Source organism: Triticum aestivum, chromosome 3A, assembly GCF_018294505.1.
Source record: "Triticum aestivum cultivar Chinese Spring chromosome 3A, IWGSC CS RefSeq v2.1, whole genome shotgun sequence".
In the NCBI taxonomy this organism is placed as follows: domain Eukaryota; kingdom Viridiplantae; phylum Streptophyta; class Magnoliopsida; order Poales; family Poaceae; genus Triticum; species Triticum aestivum.
This window is the reverse complement of record NC_057800.1, coordinates 744,988,719-745,002,691: the sequence shown is the minus strand read 5'-3', so window position 1 is coordinate 745,002,691 and position 13,973 is coordinate 744,988,719.

The following is a 13,973-nucleotide window of genomic DNA, read 5'->3' as shown; positions in this document are numbered from 1 at the left end:
TAGCAGGAATTTTTTGAGTTTTAGTTGATATTCAATCTTTAGACTAATGTGTAGACTAGATTTCAAATTAGGTTTTCTGAAAATAGAATCTCTAGGTTTGATCTAAGTGATGTTCAGAGACATTAAACCCATGTTAGCCTATAGTTTGGCTAATGCTTAGGTTAATGCTTATGCTAGCCCATAGTTCAGATTTTGTTTTCTAAACTTTTTAGGGTACTTTTCGGAAACGTTGATGTAGTTTTGAACTTCATGGTGCAAGCGACAGAAACCTCGTCCCCACGGCCGAGCACATTTGTTTTTCATCCTTTTCACGAACTTTTTGAAGTGTTCATGAATTTTATATATTTCGTCCAGTTATGTTTTAATACAAAATAGTAAACTGAAAAAAATATAAATTTTGAAAATCTACGTGGATTTGTAAAAATTCATAGTTTGGAAAAAATGTTTAGGAATTTAAAAAGTGTTCAGGAATTTGAAAAACCTATTGTGAATTCAAAAAAAATCGAAATGAATTCAAAAAAGTTGGGAACTTCAAAAACTGTCCAATAATTACAAAAATGTTGGCGAATCCGAAAAAATCTAGAATTTAAGAAAGAGCACAAAATTGAAAGACGTTCAAGAATTAGAAATCGTTTACTAAAATGGTAAATGTTATCGAATTTTGAAAACTTTCAAGAACTAGGGAAAATTATTATAAATTTGAAAGAATGTTTGCAAATTTGCAAAAGTTCAAAATTTGAAAAACAAAGTTGGAAACGAATTCCAAAAATGAAAAATGAAAATTTCTCATGAATAGGGAAATTTTTCAAGAATTCAAGGAAATAGTCAAAATTTTAATGTTCTAAAAATTCAAAATATATTCATGAGTTTAAAAAATGTTCATGAAACTAGAAAAGATTCATGGATTTGGAAAGTACTCAAGAATTCAGAAAATGGTCACAAATTTGAAAGAATGTCTGCAAATTTTTAGAAGTTCCCAAATTTTCCAATAAATGTTTGTGATTTTTAGGAAAAAAATCATGGAAATGAAAAGAAGTTGCAAAATTGAAAAATGTTTGTTAATTTCAAAAATCTTCATGAGTGCAAAAAAAAACTACACGTTTTAAAATTATATTCATTTAATTGGAGAAAATTCAAGAAATTGAAAGATTCTTTTTTTTAGATCAAGAAAGATACCGTTGAGTTAAGTGAGATTTGTCAAGAACTTATTGTAAGAAAGTTCCTATTTGGATTGGACCGTGCAGAAGGTAATGGTGCAGTCGGTGTGGTTGCAAGCGAAGGAGCAGAGAAAAACACCCCTCCTTGCACGACGGCGACGACTAGGTAACTCATCTGCCCATATCCGACCGATTTCCTTCTTGTTGCCGTAGGACATATCAAAAAATTAATTAAGTTGTAGTTGACGTTCAATATTTAGACTAATATGTAGACTAGTTTTCAAATTAGGTTTTTGAAATTAGAATCTCTAGGTTTGCTACATGTGATATTCAGAAACATTGAACCCATGTTAGCCTATACTTTGGTTAATGTTTATGTTAGCCTATTGTTTAAATTTGATTTTCTGAAAATTTTATGTCAATTTTCATAAATGTTGATGTAGTTTTGAACCCATGTTAGCCTATAGTTTGGTTAATGTTAAAAAACATTGATGTTAGGTTCAAAAACCTGTGAGCAAGCCTATTGTTTTGGACCCATATTAGACCGGTATAGAAACATGTGGTTTCGCAAGAAAAAAAAGTATAGAAACATGTGTGTATTTTCAGGCATTCGATTTAGATGTATTTATATGTTGTGGTCGGAATAACAATGTTATAGCTCCAACCCTCCATGCCTTCCCCCTTCGATTAAGTAGATACTAGCAAACATGCTCGTGCATTGCAACGGGAGAGGAAAAACACCCCTCAGATACCACATGACAGACAAAATGATAAGTGATGTTGCGCAAAAACATAAAGGTGGGATGATTTTTGAACTGTACTCAAGATGTTTTCAAATTATTATACAACCAAAATATTTACTGAGTCTTAGGTAGATATTTACGCCTTTGCATCGTTCTCCTCCATGATTACCAACAAATATAACATTAGGATGAAAAATAGCAAAATATATATGTGTTTGCACTTTTAATCCAAGTCAAGACTAAATTTAGTAGCAAATATATTAGACAGCTTCATCAGAAACAACCAAACTGTAAAGACATGCCAAATATTCAAGTTTGCATATGAACATTGATATTCATTTAGATAATCTTTATGGGTAAAATTTGGAAATCAACGTTAACCCACTGGCTTGTATCAACATAGTGTACATCGGATAAGGGTTGATTATTGCGCACTGTGCGAAATAGAGAGAATGATATTATGTAAATGTTGTAATCTTTAGCATATGGTAGCTGTTGGGAATAACATCCCCTATGATGCTAATCATATATTTAATGAGAGCATCAAAATATCATATATACTCAATTAAATGGGATAGGAAACATATATAATAGGTATTTACAAAATGTCTCACATATAAGAAGGTGTTAATTAATAGGCATTTATGAAATGCCTCATATATAAGAAGGTACTGATTAAGGTTGCATCCTAAACATAATTTTAAAATGATTAACATGAAAGAGAATAGCATTTTTGGAATCTATACATTTTCTAAGAGATTTTCATATATAACATGTGGGATTTGGAGTTAACGGTTGAAAGATATAAAAATTTAAAAAGCATTTGAATCTTCCCAAAAAAGAAAACAGAAAGGTTAAACACAGAGAAAACCGAGCCGAAATTGCAACATTGTGCAACCCATATACTAAACAATGCTTGGCCGAGGCAGCTATATCCATCGCCCGCCCAGAGTTTAGAAAAAAATGGAAGGGTTAGCCTCTAGCCAACGGGTCGTTGTGTGCTAGTGATGGATGAGGGGATCGTCGCTTATGAACTAAAAGGGACGGCCAACTTATAAAAAATGAATCGGTTTTGACTTATGGGTGGATTGGGGTAATTTATGCCAACTCTAGTGGGAATTCCACGATGGATGGGCAGAAGTAATAGTCCCTTTATTATTTCAAAGGAAAAAAAATCATAATCTCCAAAGGCCATGACCATATTTTGCTGCATCATCGAGATACACTATTACTCTCAATATCGTGAAATCACGAACAATTTTTAAAATCAGGAACATTTTTTTAAACTCATGAACATGTTAGAAATCATGAACATTTTTAAAATAGGTGAACACTTTTACAAATTTCCAACACTTTCTATGATAAAGAACATTTTTTGAGTTCATGAACATTTTATACTATTTGCAAATATTTTTCTAAATTGTACACATTAAGAAAAATTATTTATTGGTGAACATTTCTAAAATTGACGAACATTTTTCGGAGATTAGTGGAACAAACTTTTGAGATGCATGATAATTTTATGCATCAGCGAACATTTTATTAATGGATAAACTATTTTCTATGTCATAGACAGTTAGAATTTTTAGGATATTTTTCAATTCACGAATATTATTTGAATTTATGAAGTTTTGAAATTTTATTAACATTTTATAATACACGAACTTTTTACAAAATGATGAACATCTTTTGATTTCCCTAATATTTGTTTTCAAATTTTGAAACATTTTTTGGATAAGCAAACATCTTTTTACAAAATCGTGAATATTTTTTGAATCCACAATCATTTTATGATTGATTTAACATATTATTTAAAAATTCTCATTTTTCTAATTTTCAGAACTATTTTGAAGTCCCAATTTATTTAAAGTTGAAAACACAAAAAAGGAAAAAAATAAAAAACGAAACTAAAAAACTGGCCGCCCGGACATGGGCTGGCCCAAACGGGCACTCGGCATGTTCCCTCGGCGCGCATAGCGCAGTATAGGGGCCCCCTACTGGATGGACCGGCCCAGGCAGGGGATTCCCCTGTGTAAAATGTTCTTTTATCACTTATAGGTGACATTGGTGGGTAATATTTTGTAACTTCGGTAACAATTTTCATGACGTACCGCCTGAAGCAATAACCTCTTTATTATTAAGTATAGATATAGACTACCAAACATGCGCATGCATTGCAACGGGAGTCAAAAATATTACGGCCTAACCAAATAAGTATGGCTCAATACCCGAACATATGAGCGTCCTTTATTTTAACACATAGTGGCGCACCATGTTGTCACTTATCTTTCTTCCCACCCTCGCTCATGATGGCCGCGATGTCCACATGATCGCAAGGCATTCGACGTGGTAAATCACAAAGCGATGAGCTTCTCACTGCACGCCACACTTGTCATTGTGCCACGCATGGGAATATCTAAAACTCAAAAAACAAATCTCATCAAGCACGAACTACTACCAACGCCTAGACATATAAAGACTTTCCAAAAACTAATCAAATCCTGGACATAAAAGACTTGATGAACGCCTACTACGAACATTTGTTATGTTGAGACAAACATGTTTTGAAATGCATGAGCAGTTTGCGAATTCATGAACATTTTGAAATTTGCGATGTGTTTTTGAATTTTTCTGAACATCTTCTAAAATTTCATGGACATTTTTCCAGATTTACGAATAAGTTTTGAATAGCCGATAAATTATTTGCAAAATCATGAACATTATTGTATTCTTCGACCATTTTTCCAATCATACAAGATGGTATTTTTCAAATTTCATGGTCATTTTTTCAAATTCCCGGATATGATTGAATACATGAACTTTTTAATAATCATAAACATTTTAATTATGCGAGAATTGTTTCAAAATCATGACATGTTTTTATAATGTACGAACAATTTTTTTAAATCTCAAACATTTTATAGTTTCCCGAGCATTTTTTGAATTCACGAACATATTATGATTTGTCATTTTTTTCGGAACACGCAACTTCTTGAAATTTGGAATTTTTTGAAATCCTGAAATAATTTCAATAAGGAAAAATAAAATAGAAGAGAGAAAAAAGGCAAAAAAATTGGAATGGAAAAAATAGGGCGTCACGCCGCGCAGATGGGCCGGCCCATGAGCGCATGCGGTCAGGAGGGAAAAGGCAAGAAACAGGGTAGACCGGGGGTTGTGCTTAACCATCTGGCGCTTATATGCTTGTAAAATATGAAGGCATCACGATATAAGAACCGAACTCCACGACAACTTTGAAACAAAAATCGAATTGTTCTCTTCACTTATGGATGGCATTGTTGAAGATATGCACTAGAGGCAATCATGTATGATGATATTTTCTATGTGTTTATGAATAAAGATAGTCCTTGGACATTATCAATGATGTGTATCAGCAAGTACGTGACTTGTTTGTGGGACTATGCATTGTATGATGACTGTCCTAAAAGGTCCCTATTCGAAAGGGCTGTGTGGACGCGCAATCGACTAGACTGGCATATGACACGGTCGATGGCTTGGTCTCACTAGCCATGGAGCATTGGATGCTAACCGGATAATATGGACTTGGAAAGGTCTGGTCGGATTCGACGTAGTCGGATCCGAGTCGAGATAAGGTCCGAGTCGGACAGACCCAACTATGAGACGCAGCGATAGGTCATCTGTGAGTCTCTAGTACAATATATGTTCTATGTCCTAAGACCTGAGCTGACGCATGTACTCGAGATGGTGACAGACGTGCTTTGGGCCGACCAAACGCTACTCCGTGACTGGATAGTTACAAAGGTAGGTTTCAGGTTTGTCCAGTCCCATGTTGCGAGACATGGTCGAGCAAGATGGCATTTGCCCCTCCGATCAGGAGAGATATACTCTGGGCCCCTCGTGTGATCCGACCAGGATAAGCATGGCCATGCGGCAAAGGTTATTGAGATAATCCAGATAGTGGTCGGTATCACTGGAACGAGAAAGAGGTCGGGCTAGCACAAGGATAACAGGATCGCCTTGAGCTCGACAACGTATATCGTGTGGCAAAAGGAATGGAAGTGTGATGTACAGGTTCGCCTAACCATCTTCATAGTCTGCTTTGTGGTCGGCACGCCTTGCTAGAGGCCGCTACCAACCGTGCAGGTCAGAGGTGATCCGAACTGTGACAAAGCCGACTTGAACCTAAGGGGTCGCGCGCTTAAGGGAAGGAACCTACGAGGTCGGTTCGTAGGACACTGGTCGGATGTGATCCGAACTGGACTAGGAACGTGACCGAGTAGACTTTGGGCTTTAGGGTCCGTGCGAGGCCCAAGTGTTGAGCCCGCAAAGGACGCCTATATAAAGTGGAGGTGCGGCACACTCATAAGGTTGATCGCTTCGGCGCTGCGACTAGGGTTTGCATGTGTTGCGAATAGCCACCTCCACTTGCCGCCGACTGTGTGATCGGACCTAGCAGTCCACTGCACGGTGTTCCTCCTGCACGCGCGGATACCATTAGAAGCGGTGCACTTGCGCCGCTCCGGCGAACTCGTACGTGGGATTGGACGACCGGCTGTTCGAGGGAGATCGGACGAGGAGGAGACGATCCACGCGGACGCGCTGCCCCAACTCTTCTTCTGCTGCACGACACTACGCGTCTAGTGGTAATGATCTGTGATCCATTTCCCGTAGCATGTTCCTGAATGTTCTGCGCGTAGGAAATTTTTAATTTGCAGTCGACGCACCCTACCGTAGAACCCAACATGCATAGTGGCTAAATTATGGCAACTTCAGGGGCATATTTGCACAGACGGGCAGAAGCCCTAATGACTTTATTTTTAGGCCTAGATTAGATATAGGTATAGATTTCTAGGTTAGGTTTCCTCTACATGACACAATTACTGAAGCCGGAGCCGCAGTCTACTAGAAAAAAGACCACGTGGAACCCTTCAACAGTTTGTGCGCTCTATAATTAGGTGAATAACACTTATACTTCACTTTTTCAAGAACAATTCCACCTGAATAATCATGCCAATGTTCCATTATTATTGGCTAGTATTTTACTATTATCCTATAAAAAGCCATGTGGAGCCCTCCATCCAACTGCATGCCGGTATTAAACAGACGCGGCGGCCAAGCCCACTCAACCGCCCGCAATGCAATAGTGCGCCGCTTGTCCTAGATGGTGTCGGCACTAAATCTAGCAGATCTCGGGTAGGGGGTGCCAAGCCAGATAATCAGAGCTAGATGGTAACAAAGAAAGTAGGTACACGATGTTTTTCCCAGGTTCGGGGCCTCCTCGGAGCCAAGCATGACATCGGAGTTAGAGACACGATGTATCAAAATCATGAACATTATTGTATTCCTCAACCGGCATGCTTATCTCTTGATGAGGTAAAACCATACATCCTGCTTCTTATTATTGATTGTGATGGGGTACAGAGTACGGATTAATCTACCTCGAGATCGTATGAAATTATCTAAGCTCTAAACCTTGTAAAGGTGAATGCGTGTGTCCCTCTAAGCGCTAAGCCCTATGGCTTATATAGACGTTGGGGGTACCTAGGGTTTACAAATGGGCGGTTACAATCTCTAGAGATGAGCATGCCGGTTGAGGCACGCTTAAAGTGAACACCAAGTCTTCAGGAGATCTTCGTCTTGATCATGCTGAGGGCCAGGGATGATATGGTCATGTCAGCTGTCTTCAATGGTTCCTCGCACCAATCCGCCACCGGTGGGCCGGCGTGTTAAGCACCCCTTAATCCAGGACACCAACAATAGCCCCCGAACTAGTCTTCAAGCCATGGATATCATACATCTTCTTCAAGATAATTTGACAATTTTGAGAGGGTGCTTGGATCCAAGGGACTTATTTTAGTCTAACTAAAAACAGTCTCTTTAAGAGGCTAAAGTTCCAAGCACCCCTGACTAAAGAGGGGCTAAATTAGTCTTGAGACTAAATTTTTTTAGTCAGGGGTACCCCTACTAAAATGTAGATTAATCCCCTCTCTCCTCATTTAACTCCTCTCCTTTAACACATGCGAGTTCTGGATTGGAGGGTTTGGAGGATAATAAATGCTCATTATCTTGATTTTAGTCTCTTTAGTATTTGGATCCAAGCATGGATGAGGCTAGCAAGTTTTAGTCCCACTATCTTTAGTCATGGGACTAAAACGTATCCAAGCACCCTGTGAGTCTTTGGCTTTGTAGGCAAGTTTCATCCTCCATGTTGGTCTCTGATACATTTCCGTCGTATCTACTTTTCCAAACACTTTTGCCCTTGTTTTGGACTCTAACTTGCATGATTTGAATGGAACTAACCCGGACTGACGCTGTTTTCAGCAGACTTTCCATGGTGTTATTTATGTGCAGAAACAAAAGTTCTCAGAATGACCTGAAACTCCACGGAACACCTTTTTGGAAAATATTAAAAATACTAGAAGAAAAATCCACGTCAGGGGGCCCACACCCTGTCAACGAGGGTGGGGGGCGCGCCTGCCCCCCTGGGCGTGCCCCCTACCTCGTGGGCCCCCTGACGCTCCACCGACCTCAAGTCCAACTCCATATATTCACTTTCGGGGAGAAAAAAATCAGAGAGAAGGATTCATCACGTTTTACGATACAGAGCCGCCGCCAAGCCCTAAAACCTCTCGGGAGGGCTGATCTGGAGTCCGTTAGGGGCTCCGGAGAGGGGAATCCGTCGCCGTCGCCATCATCAACCATCCTCCATCACCAATTTCACGATGCTCACCGCCATGAGTGAGTAATTCCATCCTAGGCTTGCTGGACAGTGATGGGTTGGATGAGATCTATCATGTAATCGAGTTAGTTTTTTTAGGGTTTGATCCCTAGTATCCACTATGTTCTGAGATTGATGTTGCTATGACTTTGTTATGCTTAATGCTTGTCACTAGGGCCCGAGTGCCATGATTTCAGATCTGAACCTATTATGTTCTCATGAATATATGTGAGTTCTTGATCCTATCTTGCAAGTCTATAGTCACCTACTATGTGTTATGATCCGGCAACCCCGAAGTGACAATAATCGGGACCACTCCCGGCGATGACCATAGTTTGAGGAGTTCATGTATTCACTATGTGCTAATGCTTTGTTCCAGTGCTCTATTAAAAGGAGGCCTCAATATCCCTTAGTTTCCATTAGGACCCCGCTGCCACGGGAGGGTAGGACAAAAGATGTCATGCAAGTTCTTTTCCATAAGCACGTATGACTATATTTGGAATACATGCCTACATTACATTGATGAATTGGAGCTAGTTCTGTGTCACCCTATGTTATGACTGTTACATGATGAACCGCATCCGGCATAATTCTCCATCACCGATCCAATGCCTATGAGCTTTTTACATATTGTTCTTCTCTTATTTACTTTTCCGTTGCTACTGTTACAATCACTACAAAACCCAAAAATATTACTTTTGCTACTGTTATCGTTACTATCATACTACTTTGCTACTAAATACTTTGCTGCAGATATTAAGTTATCCAGGTGTGGTTGAATTGACAACTCAACTGCTAATACTTGAGAATATTCTTTGGCTCCCCTTGTGTCGAATCAATAAATTTGGGTTGAATACTCTACCCTCGAAAACTGTTGTGATCCCCTATACTTGTGGGTTATCAAGACTATTTTCTGGCGCCGTTGCCGGGGAGCATAGCTCTATTCTTTGAGTCACTTGGGATTTATATCTGCTGGTCACTATGAAGAACTTGAAAGACGCTAAGACAACAATTTATGCCTCAACTACGAGGGGAGGTAAGGAACTGCCATCTAGCTCTGCACTTGATTCAGCTTCTGTTTTGAGTAAGCTTGCGACACCTAAACCTGCTTCTGCTATTCGTTCTGATATGTTGCATGTTATTGATGATGCCACTTCTGCTATGCATGATACTTATGATGAAACTACTTCTATGCTTGATACTACTGTGCCACTTGGTGAATTTCTTGATGAACAACTTGCTAGGGTTAGAGAGAATGAAATTATTGAAACTGATAATATTGATGAAAGTGATGATGAAGACTCTTCTCCTAATAAATATGAATTGCCTGTTGTGCCTGAAGGCTATGTTATGGATGAAGTAGTTGCGAAAGAAATTTTTGCTTGCAAAGATAGATATGATCTTAAGAAGTTATTAGCTAAATGGAAGCAGCAATCTCTTAATGCTAGAATGAAACCTGACCCTGCTTTTGCTACTTCACCTATCTGTGTTACTGATAAGGATTATGATTTTTCTGTTGATCCTGATATAATTACTTTGCTTGAATCTGATTCTTTTCATGGCTATGAATCTGAAACTGTTGTGGCACATCTTACTAAATTAAATGATATAGCCACCCTGTTCACTAATGATGAGAAATCTCGCTACCTTTATATCCTTAAAATATTTCCGTTCTCATTAAAGGGTGATGCTAAGATATGGTTTAATTCTCTTGATCATGGTTGTGTGCATAGTCCCCAGGATATGATTTATTACTTCTCTGCTAAATATTTCCCTGCTCATAAGAAACAAGCTGCTTTAAGGGATATGTATAATTTTGTGCAAATTGAAGAAGAGAGTCTCCCACAAGCTTGGGGGAGGCTTCTCCAATTACTTAATTCTTTGCCTGATCATCCTCTTAAGAAAAATGAAATACTTGATATCTTTTATAATGGACTAACCGACGCTTCCAGAGATTACTTGGATAGTTGTGTTGGTTTTGTTTTCAGGGAAAGAACACCGGATGAAGCTGAAATTCTATTGAATAATATGTTGTCAAATGAAAATAATTGGACACTTCCTGAGCCTATTCCTAAACCAACTCCGAAGAAGAGGGGTGTTCTATTTCTCAGTCCTGAAGATATGCAAGAGGCAAAGAAATCTATGAAATAAAAAGGTATTAAAGCTGAAGATGTTAAGAATTTACCTCCTATTGAAGAAATACATGGTCTTAATTTACCGCCTGTTGAAGAAACATATGATTTTAATCCTTCACCTATTAAAGAAACTCATGGTCTTGATAACCCGACACAGGTAGTAAATGTAAATTCTCTCTATAGATTTGATGAAGGTGACATTCCTCACTATAAGTCTGCTAGACAATGCTTAGAAGAGTTTGATAATTTTATTTTCAAACAAGAAAACTTCAATGCTTATTTTGGTAGACAATTGAAATACAATTCCAATATGCTTGAACACTTGGGTGATTATATGTCTAGAGTTAAAGGTGAACTTAAAGTCATCACTAAACATGCTTCTATGGTTACCACTCAAGTAGAACAAGTACTTAAGGCTCAAAATGATTTGCTCAATAAATTGAATAATAAGAATAATGATTATGCTGTTAGAGTGGCTACTAGAATTGGTAAAATGACTCAGGAACCTTTGTATCCTGAAGTCCATCCTAGGAGAATTGAGCAAGATTCTCAGAGAAATAATTTAGATGCACCTAGTCCTTCTAAAAAGAAGAAAAAGAAAAATGATAGGATTTTGCATGCTTCTATTGGACCTATTGCTGAACCACCTGAGAATCCAAATGATATTTCTATTTCTGATGCTGAAACACAATCTGGTAACGAACATGAATCTAGTGTAAATATTAATGAAGATGTTCATGATGATGCTCAACCTAGTAATGATAATGATGTAGAAATTGAACCTGCTGTTGATCTTGATAACCCACAATCAGAGAATCAACGTTATGATAAGAGAGACTTTGTTGCTAGGAAGCATGGCAAGGAAAGAGAACCATGGGTTCAGAAACCCGTGCCTTTTCCTCCCAAACCATCCAAGAAAAAGGATGATGAGGATTTTGAGCGCTTTGCTGAAATGATTAGACCTATCTTTTTGCGTATGAGATTGACTGATATGCTCAAAATGAATCCTTATGCTAAGTATATGAAAGAAATTGTCACTAATAAAAGAAAGATACCGGAAGCTGAAATTTCCACCATGCTTGCTAATTATACTTTTAAGTGTGGAATACCAAAGAAACTTGGAGATCCAGGAGTACCAACTATACCATGCTCCATTAAAAGAAAGTATGTTAAAACTGCTTTATGTGATCTTGGAGCCGGTGTTAGTGTTATGCCTCTCTCTTTATATCGTAGACTTGATTTGAATAAGTTGACACCTACTGAAATATCTTTGCAAATGGCTGATAAATCAACTGCTATACCTGTCGGTATTTGTGAGGATGTTCCTGTTGTGGTTGCAAACGTTACTATTTTAACGGACTTTGTTATTCTTGATATTCCCGAGGACGATAGTATGTCTATTATTCTTGGAAGACCTTTTTTGAATACTGCAGGGGCTGTTATTGATTGCAACAAAGGCAATGCCACTTTTCATGTTAATGGTAATGAGCATACGGTACACTTTCCGAGGAAACAACCTCAAGTCCACAGTATCAATTCTATTGGAAAAATTCCATCGATTATTTTTGGAGGTTTTGAATTTCCTCTTCCTACTGTCAAGAAGAAATATGATATTCTTATTATTGGGGATGTGCATATCCCCGTTGAGGTAACATAGTGTTATTCGAATTTCCTCCGGTTCCATGTTATTCGAAATGAGTTTGTTAACAAGACTTGATCAACCTTGTTAGTGGATTCCTTTCGATGAGCATGAGATGGATGAAACTAGAAGTCACAACCTTCTGTACCCTCTCTCTACTTTCTTTTATTTAGTTGAAATAAAGTAAAAGTAGTATTTTCCTGTCTGTTTTCTAAATTATCCATGTGTCGTGGATCTAAATCTGACAGTAGAGTGGGGGGTAGGTATGGAGAGGCAAGGTCCTAGCTATGGAGAGGTTGTAAACACAAGAGATGTACGAGTTCAGGCCCTTCTCGGAGGAAGTAAAAGCCCTACGTCTCAGAGCCCGGAGGCGGTCGAGTGGATTATGTGTATATGGATTACAGGGTGCCGAACCCTTCTGCCTGTGGAGGGGGGTGGCTTATATAGAGTGCGCCAGGACCCCAGCCAACCCACGTAATGAAGGGTTTAAGGTACATTAAGTCCGGGGCGTTACTGGTAACGCCCCACATAAAGTGTCTTTACTATCATAAAGTCTACTTAATTACAGACCGTTGCAGTGCAGAGTGCCTCTTGACCTTCTGGTGGTCGAGTGAGTCTTCGTGGTCGAGTCCTTCAAGTCAGTCGAGTGAGTCCCTCGTAGGTCGACTGGAAGGTGATCTCTTCTAAGGGTGTCCTTGGGCAGGGTACTTAGATCAGGTCTGTGACCCTACCCTAGGTACATGACTCCATCATTAGCCCCCGAATGGATTGAGGCTTGAGTGATGAAGGAGTTGATGTTGTTTCCGATTAGCCTTCGCATACTGGTCGTGCGTTGTTTTGAACCAAAAAATCTCTTTGTTGATAGTGAGCAACTTTTCTTCAGTCGACTCGATCCATTCTTTTCCTTCGTCGAGTGATCTTTTGGACTTCGCCGATTTCCGAGCGACGGATCGCAGGAAATCCCGCGTCTGGCAGACCGATCTGCCGTTCGCGGATTCCGCGGGATACGAAATTTGGGGAAGCGCGCGAAGCGGGGCGGACCGCGGCGCTCGGATGGGACAGGGCATAGACGCCTCGATCCCCGCGCCGCTTTTTTCGCCACGTATCACGTCCGCGCAACTGTTTCAGGATATGATTAGATCGACCGGGCCCACCTGTCATCCACTCGGAAGGGATCTTATAAACGCGCCCGGCGAGGGTTTTTTGAGCAGTGCCTCAGCATTCTCTCTCTGCTCCCTTCGTCTCCGCCCAACGCGCTCGCTCTCGCCTCCGCACAACTTCTCCTCGCGCGTCTCGCCGGCAGCCATGGTCAAGGAGAAGACGGCGGCGCTGGAACGCGCGAAGAAGGCGTCGGCGACGGAGAAGGCGAAGGGGAGATCCACCAGTCGCGGCGGGTCTTCGTCTAGATCTCGCCTGCCGAAAGGCTGGGTCCAGGGAGATTGGATCCAATCGACCATCACGGAGACGGATCTCCTCGACATGGCCAACGAGGGCCTGATCCCTCATGGAGCTGCAAGGCTTCCGGGGAAAGAGTGGCAGCCCCAGCCGGAAGAGGGTGAGTGCGTGCTTCTGGCTACCCATGTCGACCGCGGATTTTCTTTG